This window comes from Aegilops tauschii, chromosome 1 (assembly GCF_002575655.3).
Source record: "Aegilops tauschii subsp. strangulata cultivar AL8/78 chromosome 1, Aet v6.0, whole genome shotgun sequence".
Classification (NCBI taxonomy): Eukaryota; Viridiplantae; Streptophyta; class Magnoliopsida; order Poales; family Poaceae; genus Aegilops; species Aegilops tauschii.
The window spans coordinates 33,826,778-33,845,550 of record NC_053035.3 but is presented as its reverse complement, the minus strand read 5'-3'; the positions used below and the strand labels follow the sequence as shown (position 1 = coordinate 33,845,550).

The 18,773-nt window shown below is 55.4% G+C and overlaps 17 non-coding genes across 17 annotated transcripts; all 17 read right to left on the bottom strand.

Annotated features, from left to right (window-relative positions):
• Positions 1 to 298: 298 nt before the first annotated feature.
• On the bottom strand, positions 299 to 417 carry LOC141040416 (5S ribosomal RNA). Its single transcript, XR_012201319.1, has one exon. It is a non-coding gene; the product is annotated as a 5S ribosomal RNA (ribosomal RNA).
• Positions 418 to 719: 302 nt separating this feature from the next.
• On the bottom strand, positions 720 to 838 carry LOC141039962 (5S ribosomal RNA). The gene has a single exon (XR_012200895.1). It is a non-coding gene; the product is annotated as a 5S ribosomal RNA (ribosomal RNA).
• A 302-nt stretch (positions 839 to 1,140) lies between these two features.
• LOC141040550 (5S ribosomal RNA) lies at positions 1,141 to 1,259 on the bottom strand. Its single transcript, XR_012201453.1, has one exon. It is a non-coding gene; the product is annotated as a 5S ribosomal RNA (ribosomal RNA).
• A 302-nt stretch (positions 1,260 to 1,561) lies between these two features.
• Positions 1,562 to 1,680, bottom strand: LOC141040399 (5S ribosomal RNA). The gene has a single exon (XR_012201302.1). It is a non-coding gene; the product is annotated as a 5S ribosomal RNA (ribosomal RNA).
• A 302-nt stretch (positions 1,681 to 1,982) lies between these two features.
• LOC141040398 (5S ribosomal RNA) lies at positions 1,983 to 2,101 on the bottom strand. Its single transcript, XR_012201301.1, has one exon. It is a non-coding gene; the product is annotated as a 5S ribosomal RNA (ribosomal RNA).
• A 302-nt stretch (positions 2,102 to 2,403) lies between these two features.
• LOC141040397 (5S ribosomal RNA) lies at positions 2,404 to 2,522 on the bottom strand. The gene has a single exon (XR_012201300.1). It is a non-coding gene; the product is annotated as a 5S ribosomal RNA (ribosomal RNA).
• A 302-nt stretch (positions 2,523 to 2,824) lies between these two features.
• Positions 2,825 to 2,943, bottom strand: LOC141040395 (5S ribosomal RNA). Its single transcript, XR_012201298.1, has one exon. It is a non-coding gene; the product is annotated as a 5S ribosomal RNA (ribosomal RNA).
• A 302-nt stretch (positions 2,944 to 3,245) lies between these two features.
• Positions 3,246 to 3,364, bottom strand: LOC141039722 (5S ribosomal RNA). The gene has a single exon (XR_012200654.1). It is a non-coding gene; the product is annotated as a 5S ribosomal RNA (ribosomal RNA).
• A 301-nt stretch (positions 3,365 to 3,665) lies between these two features.
• LOC141039998 (5S ribosomal RNA) lies at positions 3,666 to 3,784 on the bottom strand. Its single transcript, XR_012200931.1, has one exon. It is a non-coding gene; the product is annotated as a 5S ribosomal RNA (ribosomal RNA).
• A 301-nt stretch (positions 3,785 to 4,085) lies between these two features.
• LOC141040073 (5S ribosomal RNA) lies at positions 4,086 to 4,203 on the bottom strand. Its single transcript, XR_012201003.1, has one exon. It is a non-coding gene; the product is annotated as a 5S ribosomal RNA (ribosomal RNA).
• A 301-nt stretch (positions 4,204 to 4,504) lies between these two features.
• On the bottom strand, positions 4,505 to 4,623 carry LOC141039415 (5S ribosomal RNA). Its single transcript, XR_012200344.1, has one exon. It is a non-coding gene; the product is annotated as a 5S ribosomal RNA (ribosomal RNA).
• A 301-nt stretch (positions 4,624 to 4,924) lies between these two features.
• Positions 4,925 to 5,044, bottom strand: LOC120972011 (5S ribosomal RNA). Its single transcript, XR_005766400.1, has one exon. It is a non-coding gene; the product is annotated as a 5S ribosomal RNA (ribosomal RNA).
• Positions 5,045 to 5,345: 301 nt separating this feature from the next.
• LOC120971986 (5S ribosomal RNA) lies at positions 5,346 to 5,464 on the bottom strand. The gene has a single exon (XR_005766379.1). It is a non-coding gene; the product is annotated as a 5S ribosomal RNA (ribosomal RNA).
• A 302-nt stretch (positions 5,465 to 5,766) lies between these two features.
• LOC120971976 (5S ribosomal RNA) lies at positions 5,767 to 5,885 on the bottom strand. The gene has a single exon (XR_005766369.1). It is a non-coding gene; the product is annotated as a 5S ribosomal RNA (ribosomal RNA).
• Positions 5,886 to 6,187: 302 nt separating this feature from the next.
• LOC120971985 (5S ribosomal RNA) lies at positions 6,188 to 6,306 on the bottom strand. The gene has a single exon (XR_005766378.1). It is a non-coding gene; the product is annotated as a 5S ribosomal RNA (ribosomal RNA).
• Positions 6,307 to 17,830: 11,524 nt separating this feature from the next.
• LOC120972025 (5S ribosomal RNA) lies at positions 17,831 to 17,949 on the bottom strand. The gene has a single exon (XR_005766414.1). It is a non-coding gene; the product is annotated as a 5S ribosomal RNA (ribosomal RNA).
• Positions 17,950 to 18,250: 301 nt separating this feature from the next.
• LOC120971969 (5S ribosomal RNA) lies at positions 18,251 to 18,370 on the bottom strand. The gene has a single exon (XR_005766362.1). It is a non-coding gene; the product is annotated as a 5S ribosomal RNA (ribosomal RNA).
• Between the last annotated feature and the right edge of the window lie 403 nt (positions 18,371 to 18,773).

Below are 18,773 nucleotides of genomic sequence, written 5' to 3'. Positions count from 1 at the left end.
ATGTTACCCCCGTCTTCGTCCCTTATGCTTGCCCCTCCCAGCTCCACTACACACACGATTGCACATTCCTTTGGCCGCTCCCGCTCAACTACGGAGACGAGTTTTACCACGGTTCAACCGCACCAGTGCCTATTTACCATGGTTTCGACCCCTTTCAGAACACGCTTGCCGCCGCTAGACGCGTGAATAATGAGCAGCGAGCTAAAACTTACCGTAAACGTGCAAAATAATAAAACGTGCTAAACATATGTCGCGCACGTGCGTTTTCTTTTGCACGCGACGCAAAAAAAATAAAAAGGGAATGCAACACGAGGACTTCCCAAGAGGTCACCCATCCTAGTACTACTCTCGCCCAAGCACGCTTAACTTCGGAGTTCGGATGGGATCCGGTGCTTTAGTGCTGGTATGATCGCATCCGGCATGTTACCCCCGTCTTCGTCCCTTATGCTTGCCCCTCCCAGCTCCACTACACACACGATTGCACATTCCTTTGGCCGCTCCCACTCAACTACGGAGACGAGTTTTACCACGGTTCAACCGCTCCAGTGCCTATTTACCATGGTTTCGACCCCTTTCAGAACACGCTTGTCGCCGCTAGACGCGTGAATAATGAGCAGCGAGCTAAAACATACCGCAAATGTGCAAAATAATAAAACGTGCTAAATATATGTCGCGCACGTGCGTTTTGTTTTGCACGCGGCGCAAAAAAAATTAAAAAGGGAATGCAACACGAGGACTTCCCAGGAGGTCACCCATCCTAGTACTACTCTCGCCGAAGCACGCTTAACTTCGGAGTTCTGATGGGATCCGGTGCTTTAGTGCTGGTGTGATCGCATCGGACATGTTACCCCCGTCTTCGTCCCTTATGCTTGCCCCTCCCAGCTCCACTACACACACGATTGCACATTCCTTTGGCCGCTCCCGCTCAACTACGGTGACAAGTTTTACGACGGTTCAACCGCACCAGTGCCTATTTACCATGGTTTCGACCCCTTTGAGAACATGCTTGCCGCCGCTAGACGTGTGAATAATGAGCAGCGAGCTAAAACTTAGCGTAAACGTGCAAAATAATAAAACGTGCTAAACATATGTCGCGCACGTGCGTTTTGTTTTGCACGCGGCGCAAAAAAATTTAAAAAGGGAATGCAACACGAGGACTTCCCAGGAGGTCACCCATCCTAGTACTACTCTCGCCCAAGCACGCTTAACTTCAGAGTTCTGATGGGATCCGGTGCTTTAGTGCTGGTATGATCGCATCCGACATCTTACCCCCGTCTTCGTCCCTTATGCTTGCCCCTCCCAGCTCCACTACACACACGATTGCACATTCCTTTGGCCGCTCCCGCTCAACTACGGAGATGAGTTTTACCACGGTTCAACCGCACCAGTGCCTATTTACCATGGCTTCGACCCCTTCCAGAACACGCTTGCCGCCGCTAGACGCGTGAATAATGAGCAGCGAGCTAAAACTTACCGTAAACGTGCAAAATCGTAAAACGTGCTAAACATATGTCGCGCACGTGCGTTTTGTTTTGCACGCGGCGCAAAAAAAATTAAAAAGGGAATGCAACACGAGGACTTCCCAGGAGGTCACCCATCCTAGTACTACTCTCGCCCAAGCACGCTTAACTTCGGAGTTCTGATGGGATCCGGTGCTTTAGTGCTGGTATGATCGCATCCGACATGTTACCCCCGTCTTCGTCCCTTATGCTTGCCCCTCCCAGCTCCACTACACACACGATTGCACATTCCTTTGGCCGCTCCCGCTCAACTACGGAGACGAGTTTTACCACGGTTCAACCGCACCAGTGCCTATTTACCATGGCTTCGACCCCTTTCAGAACACGCTTGTCGCCGCTAGACGCGTGAATAATGAGCAGCGAGCTAAAACTTACCGTAAACGTGCAAAATCGTAAAACGTGCTAAACATATGTCGCGCACGTGCGTTTTGTTTTGCACGCGGCGCAAAAAAAATTAAAAAGGGAATGCAACACGAGGACTTCCCAGGAGGTCACCCATCCTAGTACTACTCTCGCCCAAGCACGCTTAACTTCGGAGTTCTGATGGGATCCGGTGCTTTAGTGCTGGTATGATCGCATCCGACATGTTACCCCCGTCTTCGTCCCTTATGCTTGCCCCTCCCAGCTCCACTACACACACGATTGCACATTCCTTTGGCCGCTCCCGCTCAACTACGGAGACGAGTTTTACCACGGTTCAACCGCACCAGTGCCTATTTACCATGGCTTCGACCCCTTTCAGAACACGCTTGTCGCCGCTAGACGCGTGAATAATGAGCAGCGAGCTAAAACTTACCGTAAACGTGCAAAATCGTAAAACGTGCTAAACATATGTCGCGCACGTGCGTTTTGTTTTGCACGCGGCGCAAAAAAAATTAAAAAGGGAATGCAACACGAGGACTTCCCAGGAGGTCACCCATCCTAGTACTACTCTCGCCCAAGCACGCTTAACTTCGGAGTTCTGATGGGATCCGGTGCTTTAGTGCTGGTATGATCGCATCCGACATGTTACCCCCGTCTTCGTCCCTTATGCTTGCCCCTCCCAGCTCCACTACACACACGATTGCACATTCCTTTGGCCGCTCCCGCTCAACTACGGAGACGAGTTTTACCACGGTTCAACCGCACCAGTGCCTATTTACCATGGCTTCGACCCCTTTCAGAACACGCTTGTCGCCGCTAGACGCGTGAATAATGAGCAGCGAGCTAAAACTTACCGTAAACGTGCAAAATCGTAAAACGTGCTAAACATATGTCGCGCACGTGCGTTTTGTTTTGCACGCGGCGCAAAAAAAATTAAAAAGGGAATGCAACACGAGGACTTCCCAGGAGGTCACCCATCCTAGTACTACTCTCGCCCAAGCACGCTTAACTTCGGAGTTCTGATGGGATCCGGTGCTTTAGTGCTGGTATGATCGCATCCGACATGTTACCCCCGTCTTCGTCCCTTATGCTTGCCCCTCCCAGCTCCACTACACACACGATTGCACATTCCTTTGGCCGCTCCCGCTCAACTACGGAGACGAGTTTTACCACGGTTCAACCGCACCAGTGCCTATTTACCATGGCTTCGACCCCTTTCAGAACACGCTTGTCGCCGCTAGACGCGTGAATAATGAGCAGCGAGCTAAAACTTACCGTAAACGTGTAAAATCGTAAAACGTGCTAAACATATGTCGCGCACGTGCGTTTTGTTTTGCACGCGGCGCAAAAAAAAATAAAAAGGGAATGCAACACGAGGACTTCCCAGTTGGTCACCCATCCTAGTACTACTCTCGCCCAAGCACGCTTAACTTCGAAGTTCTGATGGGATCCGGTGCTTTAGTGCTGGTATGATCGCACCCGACATGTTACCCCCGTCTTCGTCCCATATGCTTGCCCCTCCCAGCTCCACTACACACACGATTGCACATTCCTTTGGCCGCTCCCGCTCAACTACGGAGACGAGTTTTACCACGGTTCAACCGCACCAGTGCCTATTTACCATGGTTTCGACCCCTTTCAGAACACGCTTGCCGCCGCTAGACGCGTGAATAATGAGCAGCGAGCTAAAACTTACCGTAAACGTGCAAAATAATAAAACGTGCTAAACATATGTCGCGCACGTGCGTTTTCTTTTGCACGCGACGCAAAAAAATTAAAAAGGGAATGCAACACGAGGATTTCCCAGGAGGTCACCCATCCTAGTACTACTCTCACCCAAGCACGCTTAACTTCGGAGTTCTGATGGGATCCGGTGCTTTACTGCTGCTATGATCGCATCCGACATGTTACCCCCGTCTTCGTCCCTTATGCTTGCCCCTCCCAGCTCCACTACACACACGATTGCACATTCCTTTGGCCGCTCCCACTCAACTACGGAGACGAGTTTTACCACGGTTCAACCGCTCCAGTGCCTATTTACCATGGTTTCGACCCCTTTCAGAACACGCTTGCCGCCGCTAGACGCGTGAATAATGAGCAGCGAGCTAAAACTTACCGTAAACGTGCAAAATAATAAAACGTGCTAAACATATGTCGCGCACGTGCGTTTTCTTTTGCACGCGGCGCAAAAAAAATAAAAAGGGAATGCAACACGAGGACTTCCCAGGAGGTCACCCATCCTAGTACTACATCGCCCAAGCACGCTTAACTTCGCAGTTCTGATGGGATCCGGTGCTTTAGTGCTGGTATGATCGCATCCGACATGTTACCCCCGTCTTCGTCCCTTATGCTTGCCCCTCCCAGCTCCACTACACACACGATTGCACATTCCTATGGCCGCTCCCGCTCAACTACGGAGACAAGTTTTACGACGGTTCAACCGCACCAGTGCCTATTTACCATGGTTTCGACCCCTTTCAGAACACGCTTGCCGCCGCTAGACGTGTGAATAATGAGCAGCGAGCTAAAACTTACCGTAAACGTGCAAAATAATAAAACGTGCTAAACATATGTCGCGCACGTGCGTTTTCTTTTGCACGCGACGCAAAAAAATTAAAAAGGGAATGCAACACGAGGATTTCCCAGGAGGTCACCCATCCTAGTACTACTCTCACCCAAGCACGCTTAACTTCGGAGTTCTGATGGGATCCGGTGCTTTAGTGCTGGTATGATCGCATCCGACATGTTACCCCCGTCTTCGTCCCTTATGCTTGCCCCTCCCAGCTCCACTACACACACGATTGCACATTCCTTTGGCCGCTCCCACTCAACTACGGAGACGAGTTTTACCACGGTTCAACCGCTCCAGTGCCTATTTACCATGGTTTCGACCCCTTTCAGAACACGCTTGCCGCCGCTAGACGTGTGAATAATGAGCAGCGAGCTAAAACTTACCGTAAACGTGCAAAATAATAAAACGTGCTAAACATATGTCGCGCACGTGCGTTTTGTTTTGCACGCGGCGCAAAAAAATTAAAAAGGGAATGCAACACGCGGACTTCCCAGGAGGTCACCCATCCTAGTACTACTCTCGCCCCAAGCACGCTTAACTTCGGAGTTCTGATGGGATCCGGTGCTTCAGTGCTGGTATGATCGCATTCGACATGTTACCTCCGTCTTCGTCCCTTATGCTTGCCCCTCCCAGCTCCACTACACACACGATTGCACATTCCTTTGGCCGCTCCCGCTCCACTACGGAGACGAGTTTACCACGGTTCAACCGCACCAGTGCCTATTTACCATGGTTTCGACCCCTTTCAGAACACGCTGGCCGCCGCTAGACGCGTGACTAATGAGCAGCGAGCTAAAAATGACTGCAAACGTGCAAAATAATAAAACGTGCTATACATATCTCGTGCACGTGCGTTTTGTTTTGCACGCGGCGCAAAAAAATTTAAAAAGGGAATGCAACATGAGGACTTCCCAGGAGGTCACCCATCCTAGTACTACTCTCGCCCAAACATGCTTAACTTCGGAGTTCTGATGGGATCCGGTTCTTTAGTGCTATTATGATCGCATCCAAGATCTCACTCCCGAATTCGTCCCTTATGCTTGCCCCTCCCAGCTCCACTACACACACGATTGCACATTCCTTTGTCCGCTCCCGCTCAACTACGGAGACGAGTTTTACCACGGTTCAACCGCACCTCTGCCTATTTACCATGGTTTCGACCCCTTTTACAACACGCTTGCCACCGCTAGACGCGTGAATAATGAGCAGCGACCTAAAACTTACCGCAAACGTGCAAAATAATAAAACGTGCTAAACATATGTCGCGCACGTGCGTTTTGTTTTGCACGCGGTGCAAAAAATATTAAAAAGGGAATGCAACACGAGGACTTCTCAGGAGGTCACCCATCCTAGTACTACTCTCGCCCAAGCACGCTTAACTTCGGAGTTTTGATGGGATCTGGTGCTTTAGTATTGATATGATCGCATCCGAGATGTTACTCCCGTCTACGTCCCTTATTGCTTGCCCGTCCCAGCTCCACTACACACACGATTGCACATTCCTTTGTCCGCTCCCGCTCAACTACGGAGACGAGTTTTGCCACGGTTCAACCGCACCAGTGCCTATTTACCATTGTTTCGATCCCTTTCAGAACACGCTTGCCGCCGCTAGACACGTGAATAATGAGCTGCGAGCTAAAACTTACCGCAAACGTGCAAAATAATAAAACGTGCTAAACATATGTCGCGCACGTACGTTTTGTTTTGCACGCGGCGCAAAAAAGTTAAAAATGGAATGCAACTCGAGGACTTCCCAGGAGGTCACCCATCCTAGTACTACTCTCGCCCAAGCACGCTTAACTTTGAAGTTTTGATAGGATCCGGTGCTTTAGTGTTGGTATGATCGCATCCGACATGTTACCCCCCGTCTTCGTCCCTTATGCTTGCCCCTCCCAGCTCCACTACACACACGATTGCACATTCCTTTGTGTCGGTGTACAAAAGAAGGGGCGCACCTTTGTACCCCTTTACCTGTGCACGGACAGTCAGAGCCGCGCCTACGGCCGCACCGAGCAGAACAGGGGAGGTGAACCGAGGTATAACCGAAGCACAAGACGATCAAGGCAACGCCAAGGCCGAGACCACAAAAGAGCAGAGAGACGAAGCAGGTTCGCCCGGCAAGACCCTTGCCGGGGCAGCCTCCGCGGCCCCGGCAAGGCCCTTGTCGGGGTGGCTCGTCCAACAACAGCGGAGCGCACCACCCTTGAGCCCACGGTCTGCAACACCATCAACCACGTTGGGCCAGGGCTCAGGAGGCACCTCGATGGTGGCATGTAGATCTTTGTGAAGACAAGGAATATTCGAGATTAGATGAGGATTAAAAGACAATGATCCTCGGCAAGATCCTTGCCGAGGGGAGCCACAAGATCCCCGGCAAGATCCTTGCCGGGGACAACAACACACCACGGCGAGGCCCTTGCCGGGCCACCAGGGCGCCAGCAGGGCCACCTCCAGGCCCGCACTAGCCAAGTCTCCACCGCCGTTCGCATGCAGCTGGGCAGGCACATGCGTGGCAACATGCAGCTCCCAGGCCAACTCAGCAAGCGCCTGCGTGGCGGCATGCAGATCTTCGTGAAGACTTTGCCACCACGCCACCTCAGCTGCCTGCCTGACCAGGGCGCGTGTCGAAGCAAGGAGGAGCGGCGACGGACGGGACGGGCCTCGTTCCCGTCCCCAATAAAGCAAGGGGACACCTAAGCGATGCATTAAATGCGTCTTGTCCTGTAATACGAGCGATAAGCTCGTAGCACTGTACGCCTTTCCACCTCCTGTGTGCCACTGTGGCAGCCCCTTTCGACTATAAAAGGAGGCCCATGGCGTACTGGAGAAGGATTCGGCTCTTTGGAACGACCCAGCCACCGTAGCTAGTTGGAAGGCTCAAGAACACTCAATACATCCACCAAAGTAGGACTAGGGTTTTACGCATCCTCGCGGCCCGAACCTGGGTAAACGATCCTTGTGCTGATTACTAATCCTGCTCTTCTTGGAACCCTGCGCCCCAGCAACCGTAGTAGGGATTCTTGTTATCCCATAGGTGTCGTTTCCCACCGACATCTTTGGCGCGCCAGGCAGGGGAAGAAATTGTGAGAATCTAGTCTAGTAGTTAGCCTAGCGTTTCTTCACCGCCATGGCTCCAAAGAAGAAGACGGCCACGGCGATCGGCTCATCGGGGGCCGAACGGCCTGTGCCAGTACGGGCGAGCAGCGGCCCGGTCGCGGACAGAACTCGAGTTGCGGTCCGCGAGCACCAGCATCGCCCTGGGAGTCAGAGCCTGGCGAGCGGTGCCGTTCGTGTTCCTGGCGACGGGCACACATCACCAAGTCTAAAGATGGGGCTGGGGCCCCCGCAGGTGGCGCGGAGCCCTCCAGGAGTGTCGTTGTGCCACCCACGGGCGGCGCAGCAACCTCCAAGACGCCCAAGCTGGCGACCACTGTGCGCTCTTCCCATGGTGTGCGCGACGAGCAGCGTCACCACGCCGGTGACCCTGGGCACCGCCGTGCGAAGAGCCCCGTGCGTCATCCGCGGGATGAAGGAGTTCAGCATGCCCGCCGAAGTGCTGGTGAAAATGGCGCGCAGCTGCTGGGTCGTGATGGAGCTCCTTCTAACATGGTTAGAAGTCGAAGTGCGCCACGGTCCACGCAGCTGTCGCCGCCACCCACGCCAGGAGAAGCTTTGGCGCGCGCGCAGCTGCTCCTCGACTTCCCTCCTGCTGCGGAGAAGCTCAACGAGTGGAGGGCCACCATCCGGAGCCTCGTCGCCGTCGCCAACAAAGACGATCCGCCACCACATGCCAGCGCTGGGAGGACCGGGGGTGCTGCGGTCACGGTGCACTTTCCTCCTCCTCGCCAGCCGTCGCGGGCGTCGGCCCGTCGTGACGGCGCTTGTGATAACATCTCTATAGCGTCATCCGACCCGCGGACCCACCGCGACCAGTGCCAAGTTCTTCGAGAATGAGCTCACGAAGATGCTCGAACCACTATCGAGCGTCGGCGTGATACACGCCACCAGTCGGACAAGCAGGCAGGACCCGCTATGGACCACCCAGCACCGGGGGGCTCCAGCGGCCTACCTTACGAGGTGGGCTGCCCGGCCTTTACCCGTGAGCTGCGGCAGTTCCAGTGGCCGTCCCACCGCACGTTCAAGCCCGACGTCGGCCAGAAGTACACTAGCAAGACCCATCCGTCCGAGTTCCTCAGCATCTACACCATCGCGATGTAGGCTGCCGGAGCTCGTGACGACAAGGTGCTTGCCAATTATTTCCCGCTGGCACTGAAGCCCAATGTTATGTCTTGGTTGATGCACTTGCCGGCGGATTCCATTTCTTCTTTGTCGGATCTGTGCCATGAGTTCGTTGGCGCCTTCACAGGAGGCGACCAAGCTCATGGCCAGGCCAGCGATCTGCATATCATTCCCTAGAAGGAAGGGGAAACCCTGCACAAGTACATCCAAAGGTTCAGTCGGTTGTAGTACAACATCCCCGACGTTCATCCCGCCGCTGTGATCAGCGCGTTCCATCGGAACGTGCACAACCGCAAGATGTGCGAAGATCTGGCGATGACCAAGGTTAAGGATGTGGCCGAACTCTAAGTTCTGGCCGATAGATGCGCCCGGGCTGAAGAGGAAAGGAAGTACCCCGGCGAAGACGCCGGCGCGGAAACCGACTCTATCGATGAAGACGTCGCCGCCCCGACGAAGAAGGGCCGACGTCGCAACAGGAAACGCAAGGGTAAGGCCGTACTTGCCGTTGAAGGATCTGATGACACCGGCGTTGCCAAGAAGGTCAAGGCAGACGACCCCGGCAAGGAGATTGCCGGGTGCGCCGCCTGTCGGGCCTTAGCAGCTGCCGACAAGCCAGGGGGCTCCGGCAAGCAGTACTGCAAGATCCACCGCACCAAGGGCCACGACCTCCAGAACTGCCGGCAAGTCGAGCTGCTTGCTGAAAACCAAAAGGCCGAGTATGAAAGGCGGGACAAGGAGAAAGGTCAGGACGGTGCCGAGGGATCCGGCAAGAAGTGTGGCGGCCAAGGAAGCCGCCCCGGCAAGGACAACCTGCAAGAGAGGCCCGCCCGGGGCCGTGACAAGAAACAAGAAGACGATGATCACGACGAGGACGACGAGTCCGGTGAGCAAGAATTCCAGAAGGCTACGGAGGCCATGTGCGTCGATGGTGGCGCCTCGCTCATACTTCTCACCGCCAGCTCAAGCAGTGGGCGCGTGAGATTACAGCAGCGGAGCCGTCGTTCGACGCTCAGAAGCCGCTGAAGTGGTCCAGCACGCCCCTCATCTTTGACGCCGAGGACCACCCTGACCGCACAACCGCGGTCGGGTGTTTGCCATTGTTGGTCTCACCAATGATACGTAACCTCAAGGTGAACAAGATGTTGGTCGACGGCGGGGCCGGCCTGAACTTGATCTGGCCCGTCGTGATCAAAAGGCTACAAATTCCTGATGGAGACCTCGAGGAAACGGGCACATTTCAAGGGGTCAATCCGGGGAGGAGCCAGCCGAAGGGGAAGGTCACACTGCCCGTGACGTTTGGAGGAGAGTTGAACTACAGGACGGAGAGGATCGTCTTTGACGTGGCCGAGATCCCCTTGCCCTACAACGGGATCCTCGGCCGCCCGGCACTAGCCAAGTTCATGACGGCGGGACACTACGCCTACAACATGCTAAAGATGCCCGGGCCGTTGACCATCATCTCCATCCCCTCCGACAAGAAGCACGCGCTGATTAGCGCCGATCAGCTCTACCGGGAAGCAGTTGCAGCAGCTGCCGTCAAGGCACTTGCTCCTGCCGCTGAAGGCCTGGGAGGGAAGAAGAAGCCCGGCAAGACCTCTCGCGCCCACTCCGGCAAGCGCACCTCCTTGGAGTGTTGCGCTACCGTCGAGGACGTGCCAGAGAGCTCTACCGGCAAGAGCAAGAAACCCAGAGCTGAGCCACCGCAGACCAAGACGGTGTCCGTCGGGGAGGATGGCATGGGAGGGGCCTTCACCATAGGCTCCACCCTCGACAACAAATAGGAAGGCACGCTCGTCACCTTCCTGCGGGCGAATGTCGACGTATTTGCGTGGCAAGCATCCGACATCCCCGGTGTTCCCAGGGAGGTGATTGAGCACCACCGAGCTGTCTGCCCTCATGTGCGGCCCGTCAAGCAGAAGGTTAGAAAGCAAGCTCTGGAGAGGCAGGAGTTCATCACAGAGGAGATCAGGAAGTTGGAAGCGGCAGGTTTGTTGAGAGGAGTGCTCCACCCGACGTGGTTGGCCAATCCGGTAGTGGTGCGCAAGGCAAATGGCAAGTGGAGGCTGTGTATTGACTACACAGATATCAATAAGGCTTGTCCTAAGGACCCCTTCCCATTGTCACGCATCGACTAGATTGTTGACTCCACGGCCGGGTGTGATCTGTTGTCATTCCTCGACGCCTACTCGGGCCACCACCAAATCTTCATGACAGGAGAGGATGAAGAGAAGACAGCATTCATCACCCCATGTGGTACGTATTGCTTTTTACGGATGCCTTTCAGGTTGAAGAGTGCTGGCTCGACGTTTGCAAGAGCAGTCCAAATTGGTTTTGAACACCAGCTCCATAGAAATATGGAAGCATACATGGATGACATAGTGGTCAAAACCAAGGACGGGGCAACTCTTGTGCAAGATCTGGAAGAGACATTTGCCAACCTGCGCAAGATCAACCTTAAGCTGAACCCTGAGAAGTGTGTCTTCGGCATTCCGTCCGGCAAGCTTCTCAGATTCTTCATGTCGCAGCGCGGGATTGAGGCAAACCCAGACAAAATCAAGGCTATTGAGCAGATTGAGGCGCCCAAGCGGATCAAAGATGTGCGTCGGCTCACCGGCTGCGTCGCCGCCATGAGCCGATTCATCTCCAAGTCCGCCGAGCGTGCCCTTCCCTTTTTCAAAATCTTGAAGAAGGCAGGCCCAATGGAGTGGACCCCAGAAGCCAAGGCGGCGTTGCAGGATCTGAAGAAATACCTTTCCTCCAAGCCAATACTGGTTGCGCCTAAACCACAAGAGTCGTTGCTGCTGTATCTGGCGGCGACGAATCAAGTGGTCAGTGCCGCACTGGTGGCACAGAGGGAGGTCGACGAGGAGGCAGTGGCGACGGCAGAACCAGCGGATGGCAAGCCAAAGACCCCCCCCCCCCCCGGAGGGCCTGGTGCCGGCAAGGCAAGGCCCCGGCAGAGTCTGATGCCACCAAGGCAGTGCCCGCGCAGTCAAGTGGGGTGGTGCGGAAGAAGAAGATGATGCAGCACCCGGTTTACTTTGTCAGCTCCCTCTTGCAGGGGCGTAGGTCGAGGTACTCCGGTGTGCAGAAATTGCTCTTCGGCCTCCTTATGGCCTCGAGGAAGCTGCGTCATTCCTTCCAAGCCCATGAGATCACTATCGTCACCCACCTCCCATTGCAACGGATACTGCATAACCCAGATGCGACCGGAAGGATTGTGGAACGGGCCCTGGAGTTGTCAAGTTTTGGGTTGAAGTTTGAAAGTACCTCGACAATCCAGAGCGGAGTCTTGGCGGAGTTCATTGCAGAATGGACCTCAACGCTCGACGAAGAAATCCAGGAGACCGCTCTCCTCGGCAAGGAAGCAGACTGCGACTGGGTCATGTACGTTGATGGGGCTTTATCGCTACAAGGCGCTGGTGCCGGTGTGCTGCTTGTCGCACCCACCAGAGAGCACCTCAAGTATGTGATCCAGATGCACTTTCCCAGGGAGATGTCCACAAAAAACACTGCTGAGTATGAGGGGCTGCTTGCCAGTCTCAGAATCGCGGCAGACCTTGGGGTGAAGAAGCTCATCGTCAGGGGTGACTCGCAGCTTGTCGTCAGGCAAGTCAACAAGGATTACCAGAGCCCATTGATGGAGACCTACGTAGATGAAGTGAGGAAGCTGGAGGAGCGCTTTGACGGTATCCAGGCGGAGCACGTTCCCCGAGCGGAGAATGACATCGCCGGTTACCTGTCGAAGCGTGCCGCATTCAAGCTACCTGTGGAACCAGGTACCTTTTTGCTCCGGTTAACTCAGCCATCCGTCGAACAATCAATAGGGCAGAACAAGCGGAGGAAGTCAGGTCCCGGCAAGTACTTTCCCGCCGAGCCCCCAGGGACTGCCAGCAAGGATGTTGCCGTGCACACTAAGCCTGCCAAAGTGCAACTGGCTCCGGCAGGGCGTCAACCCCTGGCCGTGGAGACAGCCACTCCCATGGCAGAAGTGATGCCTTTGGTCCTTGCCATCGAGCCCCAGGCTCCGGCATGGGCGCAGCATACCGTCCGATTCCTCCAAACAGGGGAGCTTCCTGAGGAGCAGGAAGAAGCAGAAAAAGTAGCTCGTCGGTCTGCCCTGTACTAGTTCGTCGACGACGTCCTGTACAGGAGGAGGCCGAACGGTGTGAAATTGAAGTGCATCCCCCGGGAGGAAGGACCGGAGCTGTTGGCGGAGATACATGGAGGCATATGTGGCTCCCACATAGGGTCGAGGGCCCTTGCCGGCAAGGCGTTCCGGCAAGGTTTCTTCTGGCCCACCGCCCTCTAGGATGCGATGACACTAGTAACCAAGTGTGAAGCATGTCAGTTCCATTCAAAGAAGCTTCATCAACCAGCTCAAGCCCTTCAAACAATCCCTCTCTCCTAGCCATTCTCGGTCTGGGGGCTTGATATACTGGGCCCCTTCCCCCGTGCTGTTGGGGGCTTTGAGTACTTGTACGTTGCAATCGACAAGTTCACAAAGTGGCCGGAAGTGGAAGCAGTGAGAAAGGTGACAGCACAGTCAGCCGTCAAGTTCTTCAAGGGACTGGTCTGCCACTTTGGTGTGCCAAGCAGAATTATCACCGACAACGACACGCAGTTCACGAGCCACACCTTCATGCAGTACGTTCAAGACCTCGGCAGCAAGGTCTTTTTTGCTTCCGTGGCACACCCCCGGAGCAACGGCCAAGCGGAGAGGGCGAATGCTGAAGTGTTGCGAGGCCTGAGAACGAAGACCTTTGACAGGCTGCACAAGAGCGGAAGGCGCTGGATTGATGAGTTGCCGGTGGTTCTTTGGTCGATCAGGACGACGCCAAATCAAGCCGCCGGTCAGACACCCTTTGCCCTAGTATATGGGGCAGAGGCAGTTCTCCCCACGGAACTCATATATGGGTCACCTCGAGTGCTTGCTTATGATGAGCTTGAGCAAGAGCAGTTGCGGCAAGATGACGCAATGCTCCTTGAGGAAGATCGTCTTCGGGCGGCTGTGAGAGCAGCATGCTACCAGCAAGCCTTGCGCCGCTACCATAGCCGCAAGGTTCATGCCCAAAGCTTTGAGGAAGGCGACCTTGTTCTTCGGCGCGTTTTGTCAGCCAAGAATACCAAAAAGTTGACGCCGAAGTGGGAAGGCCCTAATCGGGTAATACGAGTCACCAGGCCCGGCGCCGTCCGCCTGGAGACCGAAGATGCTGTCCCAGTGAGTAATTCTTGTAACATCGAGCATCTTCGCAAGTTTTACCCATAAGGCGCGGCTTGCCGGGCCCCCCGGCGAGCCACCTTTTGTACAATCTTTGCCGGCAAGGCATGTAACCCTCTGTACAAAGCCAGGCGCAGACCCTGAGCATAAATAAACGAAGCGCTGGCGCCCTAAGTTATAGCATGCATGCTAGGTTGAGTCTCTTCCTCGGTTAGGGTTGATAGTGCTTAGCGGCGACTAACCCCTAGCCTAGAGGTCGGGTGTGCGTCTTTTTTGTTTTCTTTGGTTCGCAGGGCACTTCTGCCGAGCCACTTGGGAAAAGGAGAACAAACTGACGCTCCGACCCCGGCAAGGCAAGGCTGCCGGGGGCTGAAGATGTAAGGATCCAACCACGGCGAGCCAAGGTTGCCGGGGGCTGCTGATTCAGATAAATTTTCCATCCCCCTGATGTACGTTTCCGTATGGAACTGGGACATGTGAAGCCTCGTTTATGTTAAAACCACCATACTCCCTTTTTCCCTATGCCCGAGAGTAACTTCCTGGGTCGGAATTTGGTAGTAGTTGCGGTGGCGAAGAGATGAACGAGGAGCCTAACTCTACTTCGCCCCTGCCTCCGCCAAAAGCGCGAGAACGGTCGGCCAAAGAAGAAAAACGGCAAGGCCTGTTGCCGGGCGATAGCATTTATTATGAAAATAGCAAGGATTCATCCTTGGCATGGGCCTCGCTCATGCACGAAGAACACGGAAGCACCCTTTTTCATTAAAAATGTCCCATACAGGTATAGTTCGTACGGAAAGAAAAACATGAACAAGGGGGATTACAAGCTTTAAATTTAACAAGACCCGAAGGCTTACAGATTAAAAAAGAGATGAGATGCCCGTGATCCCTTTCTTGTCCCTCTCCTCGGGAGGCAGGTCAAGGAGGCAAAAGGGAAAAAGGGGCGCCTAGGCAAACTACGAGCAGCAGAAAGCACCAACAGAACACCTCGGTGGCCGCCCACGGATGGGTCGGTGATGACGGTGCCGGGAAAGGAGCTGGAAGACGAGGCGGCAGGTCGCCGAACACGCGACGAAGGCGTCGGTGTCCGCGTACTCCGAGTTGACGTCCCTGCCGCCCGCCCTCTTCCTCTTCTGCAGCCCCCCGACGCCAGCCGCCCAAGGAGACGGCCCCGAGAAGTTCAAGGAGCTGGCCCCTCCCCAGGCAAAACTCCACCGGAGGAGCGGCCAGGTGCAGATGTTGCTACTGCCGCACCCGCCCAGGCGCGGGACGTCCGATGCCTAGTCGGACTCGTCCCCGTCATTTGCCCCGCTGTCCTCCTTGTCACTTTCGCTCGAGGAAGAGCTTCCATCGTCGGAATCCCCGTCGGAGGAGCTCTCCACGCAGCACTTCAGGCGAGTTCCAAGATCCCCGAAGACCTTGACGGAGAGCAGGCCGTCCTCCATTAATTTGAAGTAGAGGACGAGCCCCGCCGTCAGGCTGTGGATGCGAGAGAACGTCTTCCATCCACGGCGGAGGTACATGACCCGAGGAGCCGGGAAGTCGACGTCGACCCGCGTGCCCCCATTCCCACAGCCACTCATGTGCAATCTAAGGGTCTGGGGTGGGTCACGCTCCATCTCCCGAGCAAACGGGGCGGGAAGACGAAGACGACGATGCGGAGGCCGGCGCAGCCTGATAAAGAATTCGCGAGGCTAGTCTCCAACATGGCCCTCCATCGGGAAAGGCATCATTGGCGGGGGCGAGGCCGGCGCGCCGCCCCGTGCTCCTCTTCCCCGGGCACCACGACCTCGCCCATGGCCTCGCCCCCTCCCCCTTCCCCTCGCGGCCGGCTCCGCCACCGCGGGCTTAGGAGGAGGAGGATGGGGCGCGTTGTCGAGCGGCGACCCACGCCGCCACCGTCGAGGGGCCAGGGTTCCCATTCTCCATGGCAAATGAGAGGAAGAAGCAGAAGCAGGAGAGGATAGAAGAGTGCGGAGTGCCATCCCCCCCTTCCCTCTCCTTATAAAGGGGTGGTGCCGGGGCTCGGCCGCCCCGCTCAGGCAATCCAACCATCGGGGGCGCAGGGAATCGGGACCGTCCCGCTGCCCCAACCAGCGACGGCCCGGTTTCCCGCCTCCACAGCTCGCCACCTGCATGAAGGACGTGTGGAGAGCGTGCAGGGTCGAAAGGACGGGTGAGGCGACCATTCCCCGCCCCGTGATCAGGGGTGCGTGGGCAACTTAAAGACTGCGACCCGAGTCCATCCAGTAAATGAGCTGCGCCTCCACGCCTCCCTCTTTATACGGGGAAGGCGCGAGCCACCTCTTTACCACGATGTGACGCATGCATGCGGGAACCGCCCCACGCATGCCGCCCACATCACGCGCACCCCTCCACGTCACGCATTCAACACAGGTCGTGGGCAAGCGCAGCAGACGGAAAATTACCGCGGTAAAAACCGCCGTTCCCGCCTGCGCACCGTTTTGCGTCTGGCCCAACAACGTGTCGCGCTTATGTGTGGCCCAGGCCCGGGGGCTCCAGTCGGTGTAAAAAAGAAGGGGCGCACCTTTGTACCCCTTTACCTGTGCACGGACAGTCAGAGCCGCGCCCACGGCCGCACCGAGCAGAACAGGGGAGGTGAACCGAGGTAAAACCAAAGCACAAGACGATCAAGGCAACGCCAAGGCCGAGACCACAAAAGAGCAGAGAGACGAAGCAGGTTCCCCCGGCAAGACCCTTGCCGGGGCAGCCTCCGCGGCCCCGGCAAGGCTCTTGTCGGGGCGGCTCGTCCAACACCAGCGGACGCACCACCCTTGAGCCCATGGTCTCCAAAACCATCAACCACGTTGGGCCAGGGCTCGGGAGGCACCTCCATGGTGGCATGCAGATCTTTGTGAAGACAAGGAATATTCAAGATCAGATAAGGATTAAAAGACAACGATCCTCGGCAAGATCCTTGTCGAGGGGAGCCACAAGACCCCCGGCAAGATCCTTGCCGGGGACAACAGCACGCCACGGCGAGGCCCTTGCCGGGCCACCCGGCAAGGCCCTCGCCAAGGGCGCTAGCAGGTCCACCTCCAGGCCCGCCCCAGCCAAGTCTCCACCGTCGTTCGCATGCAGCTGGGCAGGCACCTGCATGGCAACATGCAGCTCCCCGGCCAACTCAGCAAGCGCCTGCATGGTGGCATGCAGATCTTCGTGAAGACTTTGCCACCGCGCCACCTCAGCTGCCTGCCTGCCTACATGGCGCCGCATGCATCGCTGACCAAGGCGCGTGTCGAAGCAAGGAGGAGCGGCGATGGACGGGATGGGCCTCGTTCCCGTCCCCAATAAAGCAAGGGGACACCTAAGCGATGCATTAAATGTGTCTTGTCCTGTAATATGAGTGATAAGCTCGTAGCACTGTACGCCTTTCCACGTCCTGTGTGCCACTGTGGCAGCCCCTTTCGACTATAAAAGGAGGCCCATGGCGTACTGGAGAAGGATTCGGCTCTTTGGAACGACCCAGCCACCGTAGCTAGTTGGAAGGCTCAAGAACACTCAATACATCCACCAAAGCAGGACTAGGGTTTTACGCATCCTCGCGGCCTGAACCTGGGTAAACGATCCTTGTGCTGATTACTAATCCTCCTCTTCTTGCAACCATGCGCCCCAACAACCGTAGTAGGGATTCCTGTGATCCCATAGGTGTCGTTTCCCACCGACACTTTGGCCGCTCCCGCTCAACTACGGAGATGAGTTTCCCACGGTTCAACCGCACCAGTGCCTATTTACCATCGTTTTGACCCCTTTCGGAACACGCTTGCTGCCGCTAGACGCGTGAATAATGAGCAGCGAGCTAAAACTTACCGCAAACGTGCAAAATAATGGAACGTGCTAAACATATGTCGCGCACGTGCGTTTTTTTTTGCACGCGGCGCAAAAAAAATTAGAAAGGGAATGCAACACGAGGACTTCCCAGGAGGTCACCCATCCTAGTACTACTCTCGTCCAAGCACACTTAACTTCGGAGTTCTGATGGGATCTGGTGCTTTAGTGCTGGTATGATCGCATCCGACATGTTACCCCCGTCTTCGTCCCTTATGCTTGCCCCTCCCAGCTCCACTACACACACGATTGCACATTCCTTTGGCCGCTCCCGCTCTACTACGGAGACGAGTTTACCACGGTTCAACCGTACCAGTGCCTATTTACCATGGTTTCGACCCCTTTCAGAATACGCTTGCTGCCGCTAGACGCGTGCATAATGAGCAGCGAGCTAAAACTTACCGCAAACGTGCAAAATAATAAAACGTGCTAAACATATGCCGTGCACGTGCGTTTTGTTTTGCACGCGGCGCAAAACAAATTAAAAAGGGAATGCAACACGAGGACTTCCGAGGAGGTCACCCATCCTAGTTCTATTCTCGCCCCAAGCACGCTTAACTTCGGAGTTCTGATGGGATCCGGTGCTTCAGTGCTGGTATGATCGCATCCGACATGTTACCCCCGTCTTTGTCCCTTATGCTTGCCCCTCCCAGCTCCACTACACACACGATTGCACATTCCTTTGGCCGCTCCCGCTCAACTACGGAGACGAGTTTACCACGGTTCAACCGCACCAGTGCCTATTTACCATGTTTTTTTAATATTTACTGTGAGGCAAAAGCCCCGCAGCCCTTTATTGAATCAAAAGAGAACTGTACAAAACCAGAAAACTATATACAAAAGCTAGGAATAAAGACCTATCTATGCCTAACTAAGCCTACCTGCTTTACCACAGAGAATCAATCCAAGCCAAAAGTTGGGGTTTGATATTGCCCTTCACCCTATAAGCTAATAGAGAGATATCATGGATGAATTTACATTTCCATGCACTGAATGTGGCTCTCTCAGCTCT